Raw genomic sequence first — 14,424 nt, 5'->3', positions numbered from 1 at the left:
GCGGGGACACTGGAGACTGAGCTACGGGTAGCGGGGACACTGGAGACTGAGCTACGGGTAGCGGGGACACTGGAGACAGAGCTACGGGTAGCGGGGACACTGGAGACAGAGCTACGGGTAGCGGGGACACTGGAGACAGAGCTACGGGTAGCGGGGACACTGGAGACAGAGCTACGGGTAGCGGGGACACTGGAGACAGAGCTACGGGTAGCGGGGACACTGGAGACAGAGCTGCTAACACTGCTAATGGCTGCTGAGCAATGGACTGAACTGATAGCAAAAGAAATGGCTGAGGTAGTGGCAACAAAGGAGACTGAACTGAGGTCGACTGAGCAGCAGGAGACTGAACTGGGGACAGGAGTGGTGGTTGTGATGAAAATGGAGCTGGTGGAGGAGTTAATGACTGAGCTTCTGGCTAGGCAGCTAACTGAGCTTCTGGTTGGGCAGCTGATACAAAAAGCATAGCCCCAGAATAAATAGTCCCATGGTCCAAAGAAACAGAAAAAGTATGTTTTTCACTCACCACAGCCGGCTGCTTTGACATCCTGGAGTCCAGCTGTGGGGTGACGCGCCAGTGGCGCGCCCGTCGCTTCCTCCTCGGTGATGGCTCCGATAGATCGGGCAACTCCAAGTCCAGTGGGCCGGGCAGCACATCCTTCGCCGAGCTGGGTAGGTAAGCGGTAGCGGCTGGGGGATGAAGCTCATTAAGAAAAGAAATTCCATGAGTGGGCGAAGTGAGTCCAAAAGCCAGGGAAGACCGGAAACCAGTCGTTGTAGCCGGTTGGCTACAGCACACTGAAACTCCTCCTCTGGATGATTCAGCCACAGGTCACATAACTTGTTCACTGAATAAATTATATCCTCCTTCAGTTCATCAGACGGGGCGAGTTCTCCTGAGTCCATGTACTGGTTGCGTCATTCAGTCATGGCTGTGCTGTGTGGCAGGCAGGCAGGCAGGCAGGAAAAAGGACCCAAAATGCAGGACTCTCAAAACGGGACTTGAACTCAAAACGCAACTTTATTGCTGGCAAAACTTTCTCATAAAATAAAACTCACAAAAGCAAAGGAACAACAAAACAAGACGCAGAACAGAGGTGCTGGAAAACTGGACATAACAAACACACAATATGTTGAGGGTACGACACGACAGAGAGCAAAGAAAAACATAGAGTTTATATATACAGGGGAGTAATCAGGGAATGGGAAACAGGAGGGAGACACAGCTGGGAGAAATTACGCTAACGAGACAGGGGAGAAGTAAATCTGAACACACTGACATCAGACTGGGACTATCAAAATGAAACAGGAAATACGAAACAAATCACAAAAGCGCAAACTTGACACTGAGAGATAGACAGAAAGAATATAACACATAAAACAGAGAAGACAGTGACTTAACCTAGAGGCCAGAACAACAAATATTAACCCCGATTCTTTTGTCCCCATGATAGAACAGAGAAAACCGACTCATAGTGTGTTAAAACATTTATATTTCTTTTTATTTAATCATCTTCCGGAAGAGAGAGACCCCTGCACAGCCCAAACGCCAGTTGCAGGATCTCTAACATTAGAATCATAACTGTGTCTCATATAGGTATTATTTTGGTACTTTACACGTCACAGTTTCAATACAAACATTGCTTATATGGCAAAGTTCCTCTTTTCTGTCTGGCTCCCTGTAGTTATTAATATGCTGTACAGCTCTACACTTCCTGTTTTCAGTCTGGCTGAGCACTTAGTTTATGAGTCAAAAGTGGCCTTGGTCTACAAACCTTCATTATTAAAGTACATAAAACAATATAATGAGAAAATAAGGATACTAAGGATATTAATTACATGACACAAATAACATAAAGAGAAGAAAACCAAGAATAACCCTTAATACAAAATCAAACTGGCACAACTCAAGAATCAGAACATAAATATAATGAACACAATCTAAAAAACACCAAAATATAAGAAACAGAAAAAGCTAGGTCAAATTGACCCAGAACCGTGACACATCCTACTGAGAGACTTCAGGACTCATGTTGAGTCCTGAAGTCCTTGCAAGTGGTTAAAAAAACCAAACAAACAATATGACCACAAAAGTGAAAGTATCCACTCAAGAGAAGAAAAAGTGAAAGTATCCATCCAAGAGAAGAAAAGGAGTGATCAGAAATGCAGCACAGCATTGACATTCAGATTGCTAAACATATAACAGCTTAACAAAAGTGATAGGGGGACTTCTTTACAGATATTTTTTAACCCCCAGACTGTCCACTTCAAAGGTAGGTGCTTTTTGCTGTTACTGAAAAAGTGATTATTATTATTATTATTATTATTATTATTATTATTATTATTAACAATAATAATAATAATAATAATAATGATAATAATAATGATAATAATAATAATTGTATTATTATTATTATTGTTATCATCTGAGGACGAACAAAAGTCAGTAGCTCAGACAGGCTGCTATTTTGATCTTAATTATTAACTTAGCTTTTCAAGATTTTCAAACTTGTGCACCATGCTCACATGTAATTTTTTTTATTTTATGTTTATATTCTTCTTTAAATTTGATTCTGACAACCAGAATCAATTTCAATATTTTCATAGGTGAAAAAATTATGGAATTACCAAAAATTTTGCATTGGCTCTCACACATTATGCTATCACTAATAGAGCACCAGAGTCCAAGTCTTTTGCCATTGTTGTCCATATTAGGTTTCTTCATGTGCATTTTTAGCCCAATTTAGCCCAAGCATTTTACAAAATACATACAGGGAGTAACCACTCTTTTTTGTCTCTCAATATGTGTACCTACACATGAAAAGTGGCTTTCACACAGTGCAAAGTCAACTCATGAAGAGGTTATAAAATTCCAATTGTTTATGTTAAATGAGGTTAAAGTGGATCAGAGATAGGTGAATGAGATAAGATGTGCAAAGCACTTTGAGTGCATAGAGTAGAACTGGCAGTAGAAAACTGGTCCATTTACTATCCAGAGTAACTCTCATTACTTATAGGGTAAACAAAGAAAGTGGGACAATAATTAGGATTATATCTAGTTGCATATAGAGTGTTGCATGAACAATACTGTATACTGTATATATAAGGTATACCGTCAGCTCCAAGTTGTTTGACCTTGTCTTGTTGTCTGCACTGATGCATCCTCACTGCCTGGATATTTTTGTCTTGTGCAGGAATTCTCTGTAAAGACTATCATGAAAATCTAATGAGATCTGCAGTTTCATCGATACTCAAACCTGACAGACTGGTAACAACAAGATAACAATGCACAATGTTTAAATTAGTTTTAAGTTTATGCTGACAAAGAAGAAGTCATACATTCAACTAAATTACAAAAAAAATCAATCAGTTGAATAGAAAAAGTTGGTCTTGTTCTGTTTCCTCTGAAGAGTTATCTATAGTTCTAAACGTGTTGTCTGTAGGAGGGTTATTTACAATATCTTTATATTTACACATAAATATATTTACAATAAACAACCGAATTTGATGGACAGTAGCCAATATAGAACATATTTTACCATTTGTTTTTAAATTAAATTTATAAAGAAAATTGTAATTAATCGTGATTCAAAATAACTCTCATAACTCATGTGGTGAACACGCGTGAACACAAATTTATTTGTTTTGTATGGGTGATGGGTGTCAGGCCCAACCAGTTTGACCAGTCTGCACTGTTTTTCCACTGCCTGGATGTTGTTTTTTCTTCTTTTATGCAACATTCTCAGTAAACTATTAAGACTAGCATGAAAATCTCAGGAGATCTGCAGTTTCACGTATAGAAAAAAAAAACAGACTGGTAACAAGGATTTAACAGTGCACATTGTTGTTTTGTACTTTTAATTTCTTATATTATATTAAATATATGTTAGGCTCTTGTGTTGGTATTGTCAGACAGGATTTAGTTGAGTTTATTCTACACTGTTAGACTTTTTGTCTCCACTTCACGGTAACATACTGGTGTCACTGTTGCCAGCGTCATACCGTGACGCCGTGTTACAGTAGCTTACCATTCTGCAGGATGATACCATTTTTTGCTGTTGTGGTATAATACTCTGGGACAAATTATGGTAACGCACTGTAGCTTTTTTTACAGTATCTCACTGGCGACAGTGATGCCAGTGAGATACCGTTATGCCATTATGTCATAAATTACGTCAACAAAGTAACATCATACTGTGATTAAGAAATTGGTCAACACGTTCTCACTCCCAACTCGTCAAACGTGTGACGCATGGTCAGGCTCCCTCTGCTTCACTTATCGACGCGCAGGGTACCCCCCTCGCGTCAAGAATTGACGTGCAGGGTCCTCTCATTGAATACTATAGAGCTCCCTAAACGTTGCTTATTGACGACAAGAGATTGCCGCGGAAGAGCCTGTTGTCCGTATATTTATACATTTCCAAAATCACACTGTAGTGACGTATACAGAACACAATAAATTATATAATGTAAACAACTACCTGAGAAACAGCAGAGACAGCAGATAAATTAATTATAGGCTATTACTTTTGTATCGTTTATTGCATTTATGGAGGGAGTGGTGTATGCTGGGTAATGGCACAGCTAGCGACTGGGTGACTTTATTCACCCGCTTCGGCTGTTATCAGTCCATACAATGGGCGTTATTAGCACAAATCAGTCCCATAGATATGGGCCATAGATATGGGCCATCTCCTGCTAGACGTTACTTGTAACGCGTTACTGTAATCCGATTACTTTTTTCAAGTAACGAGTAATGTAAGGGATTACCATTGCAAAAACGGTAATTAGATTACCGTTACTTTCCGTAGGAACGCTGCGTTACTGTGTTACTAAAACCGTCAGTTTTTTGCGAGAATGTCTCATGACAGTGACGTAAGCGAATGCAACGTTCGTGACAACAGCAGTCTGCAGATCAACATATATCAAGTTCGGGAGAGAGTATGAGCATGCAGCGTTTAAAGCGTGGAAGTACTGACCTTATTTTGAGTTTGATTCCATAAAAAGTGAAAAAAACATTAGTGTCTGTTGTGCGTGGGAAGAAAACTTCTTTTTACAGCGAAAAAAACCCCCTAAACTTCCAAGCAAGCACCGAGTGCGCTATGACTGTAATGGGAAATTCACAGAGAAACTCGCGGAGTCTTCAACTGACTGCTGCGGCACACCTGCACCAGGGCAAACCTCCGCCTACCCCAGTCCTGCTTCACAGGTGAAAATAGAGCAACTAGTCTTTGACTTTATTTATTTTCTGCTGTGTTTTACTTGCATCTATTTGAAAGAGTGAGTGTAAACACACACAAAAATATTTTATTTTATATGCTGGAATGTGCAGAGAATAGGTTTAAATGTTAAACAAATTTCTTCCAGTCAGAGAATGTTGCATATAATTTAATTTTTGCTTTAGTTAAAAGTTAAAAGATTAAAACTAATAAACAAATTTTAAAAAGAGACTTTTCCATTTGATTACATTTTGTATGATGGATTATGCAGAAAGAGTAGAATTGGGCTGAAAGATCTATCGCTTTATCACCTATTCAGGTTGTAAATTGTGTTTTTAAAAAGTAACTAAGTAACTAAGTAATTAATTACTTTTGAAAATAAGTAATCAGTAAAGTAACGGGATTACTTTTTGGGGGGAAGTAATCAGTAATTAGTTACTGATTACTTTTTTCAAGTAACTTGACCAACACTGGTCATGACTGATGAAGTTAGTAGTTAATAAAGTTTCCAGTAAAGTGTTTAATCGCAGCCACAGATTGACAGCAAATATCTCGATTAGCTTCAGTGCATCTGTAATAAATATGTGCAAGTTTCAGTGCTTCGTTTAAACTGTATGATACTTATACTGACCCAGGGTCAGTGTAAAATACAATCCTAGCTGTGTGAACAAAGCCTGGCTCCTTTAATCCTGCATGACAAACCTCAGGATGCAGGTTATTATTACTCTTTCCTGCTGGCACACCTGTCACACCTGAGAGTCAGCTAGAAGCTTACAGTGACGTGGACATCATGCAAAGACTGCCAGACTCTGTAATACTGCAAATGATCAGTGACTCAGGTTAACACTAAACTTTAAACAGTCCCTCTGTGTCTCTGTGTGTGCTGAACATCTAGAATCAGGATTTCATTCAGGCTGCATTGACTGTGGGACTTTAGTGTGTTAAAAGCAAGTTGAAGACGGCTCAGAAACATTTGAAGATTAAAATTTAGCTTTATGGCTGCTGGTGGTTTGTAAAGCTTCTACTCAGCTGTATTTTGGTTACTAATTTATGTTTGTTGTTGTTTAACACAGATTTCAGAAGAGCAAAGATGAGCACTGTTGCTTAATCCTTAATAGTTTAACTGGATTGGAAATCAAAAAAATCCAGATTCTTCTTCCACAGAAGTTTCATTTGTCAGTGTGGGTCTGCTGAGTCACCTGAAGAACTCATTTCATTCATTCTCCACATGATGTTCATTTACAGAAATGTTTCACAGGAAATGATTCCTCCCAAAGGGTGAACTAGTGTGTTTCCATAGATTACCTCTTCTTAAATGAAGGCAAGTGTTTGTCCTTTTTTGTTCCTCAGTTATAGTACGTGATATTAAGGGCAGGCGGTCATCACTGGGGGAAGACAAGAAGCAGACGTACTTCCAAGAGGGAGCTGCAATGAGGACACAGCCAGGTCACTGAGGTCAGAGGTCAGAATCTGAAACAGCCCAGGTTTATATTTTAGGGGTTATAAAAAAATCAAAATGTATTTATAAAGAAACCTTTAAATAATAGTCATAATTATGATTATTATAAGAAATATCAAACATTTAAGTGGATGTTCTGTTACACATATTGTGTTAGCCCTGCGATAAACTGGCAGCCTGTCCTGTCTTTGTCCTGTATCAGCTGGGATAGGATAGGCTTCATCCTCCCGCAACCCTGAATTGGATACATTGTATTCCAATTATGTAATCTCATCATTTACAAACTCAAGGTATCTAATCAAAATGTAAGTAATAATTTATAAAATGGGAAAGCAGAAATAAGTGTGACGTGAATGTAAATGTGTGAGCTGACATATAGGACAGCTACATGCAGTCTGAAAAACCTTTGTTGTCAAGTTTGCTGGTATATCAGCACGAGACATTCTTACATAGAAGAGACTGTTAAAGTCTCTAACTCAGTGAAGCATTATTGGTCCAGTCTGTTTGGATAAATATAGAAAGCTGATGTATGTGCATTTATTGACACATTTTCTTAAGTGCATATCCAGATCAGGATCACAGTGGAGCTGCAGCTGGATATGTTCAGTAAAGAAACCTTACAAAAGTTAACAATAAACCTGCATTTATGTACGTTGTTGTCCACAGGATGAGAAAATCAAACTGGAAGACTGTGGAACATGTTAATAAATGTTTGTGTGTTTATCCCTGTGTCTTTCACAGGAGGCGCTGGAAGGTTTCCCTAATAGTTCCTGGTGAATCAAAGCAGAACCATAAAGGTTGCTGGACTGCATGATGGCCTTACCCCTGAGCAGTCATCCTGTTAAAGGAGGAACCAGTTAGAAGCTGTTTTCAAAGTAGCTGAGCAGATTTCATCTCAAGTAAGCGATTAACTGTTTGTTCATCTGTTCTGCCACTTAAAGGACATTTAAGGACGTCTTTTGAGTGTCCAGTTGAATTAATTCTACTGGCTCTCATGGTCATTTGTGATTATGGACATATTTTTCATGTTCATCCAGCTATTTAGTAAATTCTATATATTTAGTAATATCTGTCAGCTATAAAATGTAATGTAAATATAAAAATATCTTAATATCTCCTGCTCCTTATAATTTAATGATGTAAGACCAGACGTCTGTTATCGTGTTACATTAGCATTCCTCACATATCAATGAGATGCTGTACAGTACAATCCTACCGACACAGCAGAGGGATAACAACGGCTATTCAACATCGTTACACGACACATTCAAGCTGCATGATGCAGACAAAGTGACTAAATCATCTTTTTTGTGGTTTATTTTGTGGAAAAGGTATTTTTTTCTTGTTATCAAAAGACATTTGGAGTGATGGCTTCTACAACTGGTTGCGCTAAAGTAAAGCTTACAGTCTAAGAAATCACAGTGTTGATATTCAGCACAAAGAGAAAAGCTCACTTGTTTGAATTTATTTACAATCATAGTTTTTAAAAATTCTGACTGTAAACAGCTTTTACAGCTTTGATATTGTTTGACACTCGATATCAGGTGATAGGGTTTAATTTAAAGGTTTCTATGTCCCTATGAGCCATTTACACTGACCAGTGTTTCACTTTAACTGTAACACATTCATTATTTAGATCCAACACAGAAATAACTGAATGTAAAAAATGGCAGCCCTCAGGCCAGGTTTGAAAGAGATATATGCATGCATTATGAAATTTATGTATCCCAGATAATTGTTATTCATCTAGTCCTGGCAGACCCACCCCTTCCTCCCAAGTTAACTGCAACCCAAAAGAACTAGTGGGGCTATTTACACACTCACAACCAGTGTGGGGTAAAAAGAGCCACCAAAAAGCTGTCAGCCACAGATGTGCTATAAGAGTTAGAAACTCAACTTATGGAGAAACTTTCTAAGTCTAACAGGGGACAGGTACTCCTGCCCAAATAACATGATATAACCCCACATACAGCCCAGCCATAAAATGAACCAAGTCATTTAGTTAAAGACAGCATGGGACCAAATGCATGTAACCAGCCTGCACCAACCTGGCATTTCTTCCTCCTGAATTAAATGAATGAATGGATGAAAGTTAAATGACTACAAACCTAAAGCCACTAGTTCCCACACTGGAGCTCCCTGACACTGTGTGTTAACCGTATTTAGCTTGTGTCAACAGTTGTAACAGGCTAAAATACGTGAGACACTGCATTGAATGATTGTTTCTATCTTAATGGTTTCAGCTGACTGGTTTCAGCTCAGATGTTCTGCTTTTTCCTTTCAGTAGATCAAAGCACCTCGTGCTCCTTCTGCTTCCATTTTAATGGCAAGAAGAAGAATGCTTCAGCGAAGTGGCGTTCATGGTCTCAGTGAACAGTCATGGTCACACACTGCATGTGGTTTTAAAAGCAACATGTCTGTTCACCACAACAATGGAGATGTGTAATATTAGTGCAGCTACGGTTTGTTCTTGAACATCAGTTATGTTTTCTACTTTGATCACTTAGACCAAAAAAGTGTTGTTTTCAGATTCTTTCTTTTAAATCTATAAAGCACCTGTTCATTTTTTATTACAATTAGTTTCACATAAATGTTAGTATTTCCTTTATGATCTTTTAATGCTTACACTACACTGTACACGTCTAGAGACATTTCTGTTACCTGTTTCTGTTGACTCAGAGTTGTGAAATGTTCTTTTATTTGATACACAATATGAAGTTCATAATTTTCTTACAAATAAAACTCTAATGACAAACATGAACAGCTGTGCTTATTTCTGAGACATGATTTTTTTGAATGTGTTCATATTTAGACAGTGTACATTTGTATGCTGAAACTGTAATGGTGAACCTGAGGTGATAGTCAACAGAAGGCAAATATATATCAATATAAAACAATATTGAAGTAATGTCTTTACCCTCTGCAGCGTGTGGACGCTGTGCACGCAGTCACCTTATTCACTGTAGTAAACATGCACCGCTAGCTCACGTGACTGACTGTCTCCATGGTTACATTGTATATTATTAGCTATGTAAACAGCTTCCAAAGATACCGCCATAGCTCTCTGCAGCTGTAACACTTTCACACTTTGCAAATCATTTCACGTTTTTGATAGTTATGAAGACAGAATATGTTTTTAAGGTCATGCTAGGCGGTTGCTATGGTGGTTGCTGTGGACTTGGGTGGACCGCGTCCGATTCCTGTTATTAGCTGTCCGCCGTAGGAAGGCTGTGTTCCATTTACAAGTAGTGACAGTCTGCTGCAACTCGAACTCAAACCCCGCTTTGTTCTTTAATTATAGGACTTTTATAGCCGTTCATGATACGCAGACGCACATATACACACACATAAAACACTTTGCCTCACAATGACAGTGCAACTTTACCTTACCTAACCTTTAATGTATCTGATATAGGATAGAAAAATGAAGCAAGCAGAGATTTAATGATGAAGACTCTGGGTTCTGTAGTTCACGTTGTACAGTCCTGAATGACTCTTTGCATATAATTTATTGAAGAGGAGTTTAGAATGCACTTTATATTTAGACTGTTGCTGTTTATTTTTTTACATTGTTACCGTGTTATGTCATGAATAAGGTTCACCTGCTGGGGGTTTGATGGATCAGCTGGACAATACAGTCAAAGACATACTTCATTCATCATATGCAAGAATCCTAGTTGGATTTTTGTTTTCACTCATATTTTTGAACCAAATATTGAAAACAATTCTGACAGACTGGATACCTGGTCAGGGTGTACATTACCTTGTACTCAAGCATCCCAGGACAGAGCCCTGCCCCACCATGAGCCTGGGTGGATACATGGTTATAATATAAAATGACTGATACTGAATATGAATATTTCATGAAGTATAATACAAATTCCTAGGTGTTTGTTATATCCAGCAAGAGTAATATTGATTACATATGTCTGAATTGCTAACCCTAACCCTAGCTCAACAGACCACAATGCCCTGGACTGTCAGTATTATTACATGCTGTGAACATAAGCAGCTTTGATCACAGTTTATGTTGTAAAAGAGAAGGAATATTGAAAAAAAGATCAACATTGTGATATTATTTCTTCCAAACTGACCAGAAACATGCTTGTCAGACTCTCACAGCATAGGATCAGACTCACTGTGCATGACGGCTCAGGCCAATGATGTCTGTTAGATTGTCAGTTGTTTAGTGTGCTTCTGTACAGTTAGGGTCACCGTCTCTATTTCAGAATAATTAATATGCGGAAGACACTAAAAGATGATTGTCTTCCAATATTCTAGCATAATTAAAAAACTTTGACTTTGTAAGTACATATTGTTACAGTCCTAATGCCAGTATGATTCTTCATAACGCCTGCTTTGAAATACTGAACTTTAAAATTTACCTGATGAAAGATAATTTACAGTGGCAGTCTGTCAGGATAATTCTGACTATAAGATCACTGTATCAATCTGAATCCTTCTGAAATGTGCTGTGAATGAATGCTGATGCAACTCACTGTGGGAAAGCTGTTAATAAAATGAATCTGTGACACATGCAACACATTCACAGAGGAAGAGAACACAAAGGGAGGACACGCAGAGGCTGTGTTAAAGTCAGAAATCCAAATCTTTAGTCAAAAACAGGTGGCAGTTACAAACAGGAAGACAAGCAGTCCCTCAAACAGTCTACAGGGTCAAACATTCAGAGAATTCAAACAGCAGTAAAAAAATAACTGGACACTGAAAAACTTAAAGCAATGTGTGACGCAATAAAAGGAAGCAGCGCAGTATATTCACTGAATTATCATCAATTACAAAAGAGAAAAAGAGAAAAGGAGAAAAACGATGATTTCTAAGAAAATAAACCTTGATGGAAACATACAGAATGTAAACTGTGTGAGTTTGGTGAACTTTGTTAGTAACAAATGAGGTAAAAAAAAAAAAAGAGAGACAAAAACTCAGTATTCATTAATAATTAGAAAGCATCTAAACATTCTGGTTGTGGATTTTTACAGTCTTAGTTCCGCTCGCTGTCATCATTATAATCATCATGATCAATGGGTCCTGAAGTGGGCGGGGCTGTCTCTGGTGATGTCACCATGAAGGAACAGCATCTGGCACATGTTGAAGAAACATCCCAGTACACTGGTTCAGTTTCCTCTCCAGCTGTTTGACATTTGACACTTCAACATTAAGGGGAAGAAGAAGAAACAGCGTTAGGTCAGGTGACCACATGGTTTCTAAAATAACTGACAGCAAGTAACCAGGCCGTTAGAAATGGATATCATGTGTTTAGAGTTACTGTAGTTAGGTAAGTCTACTTACCAAAAGCAGAAGCACACAGATGAAGGATCAGATGCTGAATGTTGCAGGAACATGCTCATGTGTGGTGGTCATTCAATGCTGCTCCTGCAGGTTAGACAGTCCAAGACTGATATCCTGCCCATCTGAGAGTTTGAAAACACACATGCAAAGATTTATTTTGTATTACAGTCAAAGAGGGATGTTCATTTTTGTCCTTTAAAAATGTTTGTGTATTTGAAAGCACTAACATTTAAGGATGACTCTGATCGTCTCTCTCTAAGAGTGTCTCCTTTAAAGGGGAGACAAGTGTATCCACTGATCCACGTCACATTACCTGGATGATGACTCCTCTCTCCCTCACTCAGAAACACTCCTAATATAACCAAGCAAATAAATAATATTGAAGATTTACTTACATCATTACAAAAACATCAAAAACTTCTCCCTTTGATTCTATTTCTCCATTCCTACTGAACATCAGGCAACAAATATCACAGTAAATCACAGTAAAATGTAAAGCACATATTTTCTCTGCTTTGTCTAACCTCTGCAGAGCCTCTGTCAAGAAAAACATATCTGTAAGCATAAAACAAATATACATTTCATAACACGTCACTGGACAAACCTCGGTCAGTTGATTTCCTCTGTGCAGTGCAGACGAGCATCAGTCAGCAAGTCAAGGTGGTGAGATGGACTGGTGTCCTTTGTGACTCTGCTGGTTCTTCTGAGGAAACACCACCGTCTCTCCACACCGTCACCATCTGTGAGCACAAACTGCCGCTCTGCTCTGCCAGCATGTAGGAAATCACATATCACACACACAAGGGTGAAGAAACAGAGCTCAACTTTGGATACTTTAGATCTAAACAGATCAAAGTAGCTCTTAGTTTCAGCAGTGAACAGACAAACAATGATACCATACTGATTCTGTATGAATACAATATGGTATTTTCAATACAGGTGTCAAATTAATTTATTAAAACTAATACAGATATATGTATATATATTTTTTTGATAAATTAGTTTGCTAAATTATAAGAATATTTTTTTTTTTTTCATTTAACAATTGCAACTGAAAGAAATTAAATATTGAACAAAAATATATTGTCACATTCTGAGCATGCTCAGCATGCTGACAGACTTGAAGTTGCTACAGATTTTAAGAAGTGATAATTATAGGGAAGAAACTTCTCTTTTTCATCCGTTTAATCAAACATTTGATGCCTCAGCTGTCTCAGTCCTATAGCATTCTGCAACTACAACTAACCTGAGTTGGCTTGGATTTGGCTGCAGGTGCCCCTGTACATCCTTCTCAGCAGCACACATGTGGGTACCATTTAATCACACTTCTTCCTGAGCTTTGCTTCATCACAAGACCAAAGGTGGCATCCCGTGTCATGGTCTTATCATCATCCAGAAGAAACATTTGAAGAAACATCATGGAGAAGAAACATTTACGCGCCTCCTGGTTTTGTTTTCTGATCCTGCAAAAAGACTGAGGACAACAAAGCCCAGAGAACACGAGATACACAACATCCAACATTCAGACTCAACAGCCTCCATAAATGAAGAGCACCAGGTTGGTTCAGTTATAGTAGATATAAGCATACTTCACATTACTGGGTATGAATAATAATGAGGAGGCAAACTTTGAAGATGCAGAGCATGATGTCCCATTATCAGACTGCAAACAAACATCCACCATGTTTGTTGGCAAAATTGATGATTCTCCCATCAGGGATCAGTAGAGTGTATTAACCTGTGGTATAAGCAGCAGTCACTGAAATATTACTGTTTCAGATAAGAAATCTAGCACATAAAGCCAGGGTGGGAGGGATCTCTGCAAACTGACTTACCTCTGCAAGTGTGAAGCTCAACAAAAATCTGACTCTCCAGTCACAGACAAACAAAAAAACTCCAGCTGGGAGATAGAAAACGCTGTCTGGGTTTTGCTGGATGTTGCTGGTCAGAGTCCACACATTAGCACAGTGCTTCTTGGTCCCACTGACCCATGTGGACAGTGACTGTGGAGAACTGTTCTGGAAAACAGAAAAGAGAATTAAAATAACAAAAAGCCAAACAGGATTTCCACAAAGACTCTCTTGGAATCAGCAATCAAAAAATCACTGGTTCATATTTCAATTAAATATGAACAGGTTCCTTAAATGTACGCAGTTCAGATCTGATTTAATTTAATTTCCTTCACACAGCACATTTGTCCAGGCTGTCAGGTAAACATAGAATTAATCTCAGGTAACATGACTCAGAGTAGAGATTCAGTAAGAAAGATTGCCAGCTCTAATATGATTACCACACAATCCAAGGACACACCAACAGCTCAGATTTCTAGAACTATTTAAACAAATGTCAGTCTATCCATTCATTTTCTTCTGAATATTCAATTCATGTTCACAGTGGGAGGGTGGGGGGTGTCGTGGAATTTTTTAAATAAAGTCTGCAACA

General features: G+C 38.4%; 1 long non-coding RNA gene across 1 annotated transcript; it reads right to left on the bottom strand.

Annotated features, from left to right (window-relative positions):
- Positions 1-11,291: 11,291 nt before the first annotated feature.
- LOC102078920 (uncharacterized) lies at positions 11,292-14,096 on the bottom strand. The gene is made up of 6 exons (XR_002060672.2): positions 13,818-14,096; positions 13,229-13,456; positions 12,587-12,722; positions 12,210-12,334; positions 11,983-12,104; positions 11,292-11,840 (listed from the first exon to the last, which is right to left on the bottom strand). It is a non-coding gene; the product is annotated as an uncharacterized LOC102078920 (long non-coding RNA).
- Between the last annotated feature and the right edge of the window lie 328 nt (positions 14,097-14,424).

The sequence above is a fragment of the Oreochromis niloticus genome, unplaced genomic scaffold (assembly GCF_001858045.2).
Source record: "Oreochromis niloticus isolate F11D_XX unplaced genomic scaffold, O_niloticus_UMD_NMBU tig00000649_pilon, whole genome shotgun sequence".
Classification (NCBI taxonomy): domain Eukaryota; kingdom Metazoa; phylum Chordata; class Actinopteri; order Cichliformes; family Cichlidae; genus Oreochromis; species Oreochromis niloticus.
The sequence above is the reverse complement of the archived record's forward strand: the minus strand, read 5'-3'. Positions and strand labels throughout refer to the sequence as shown.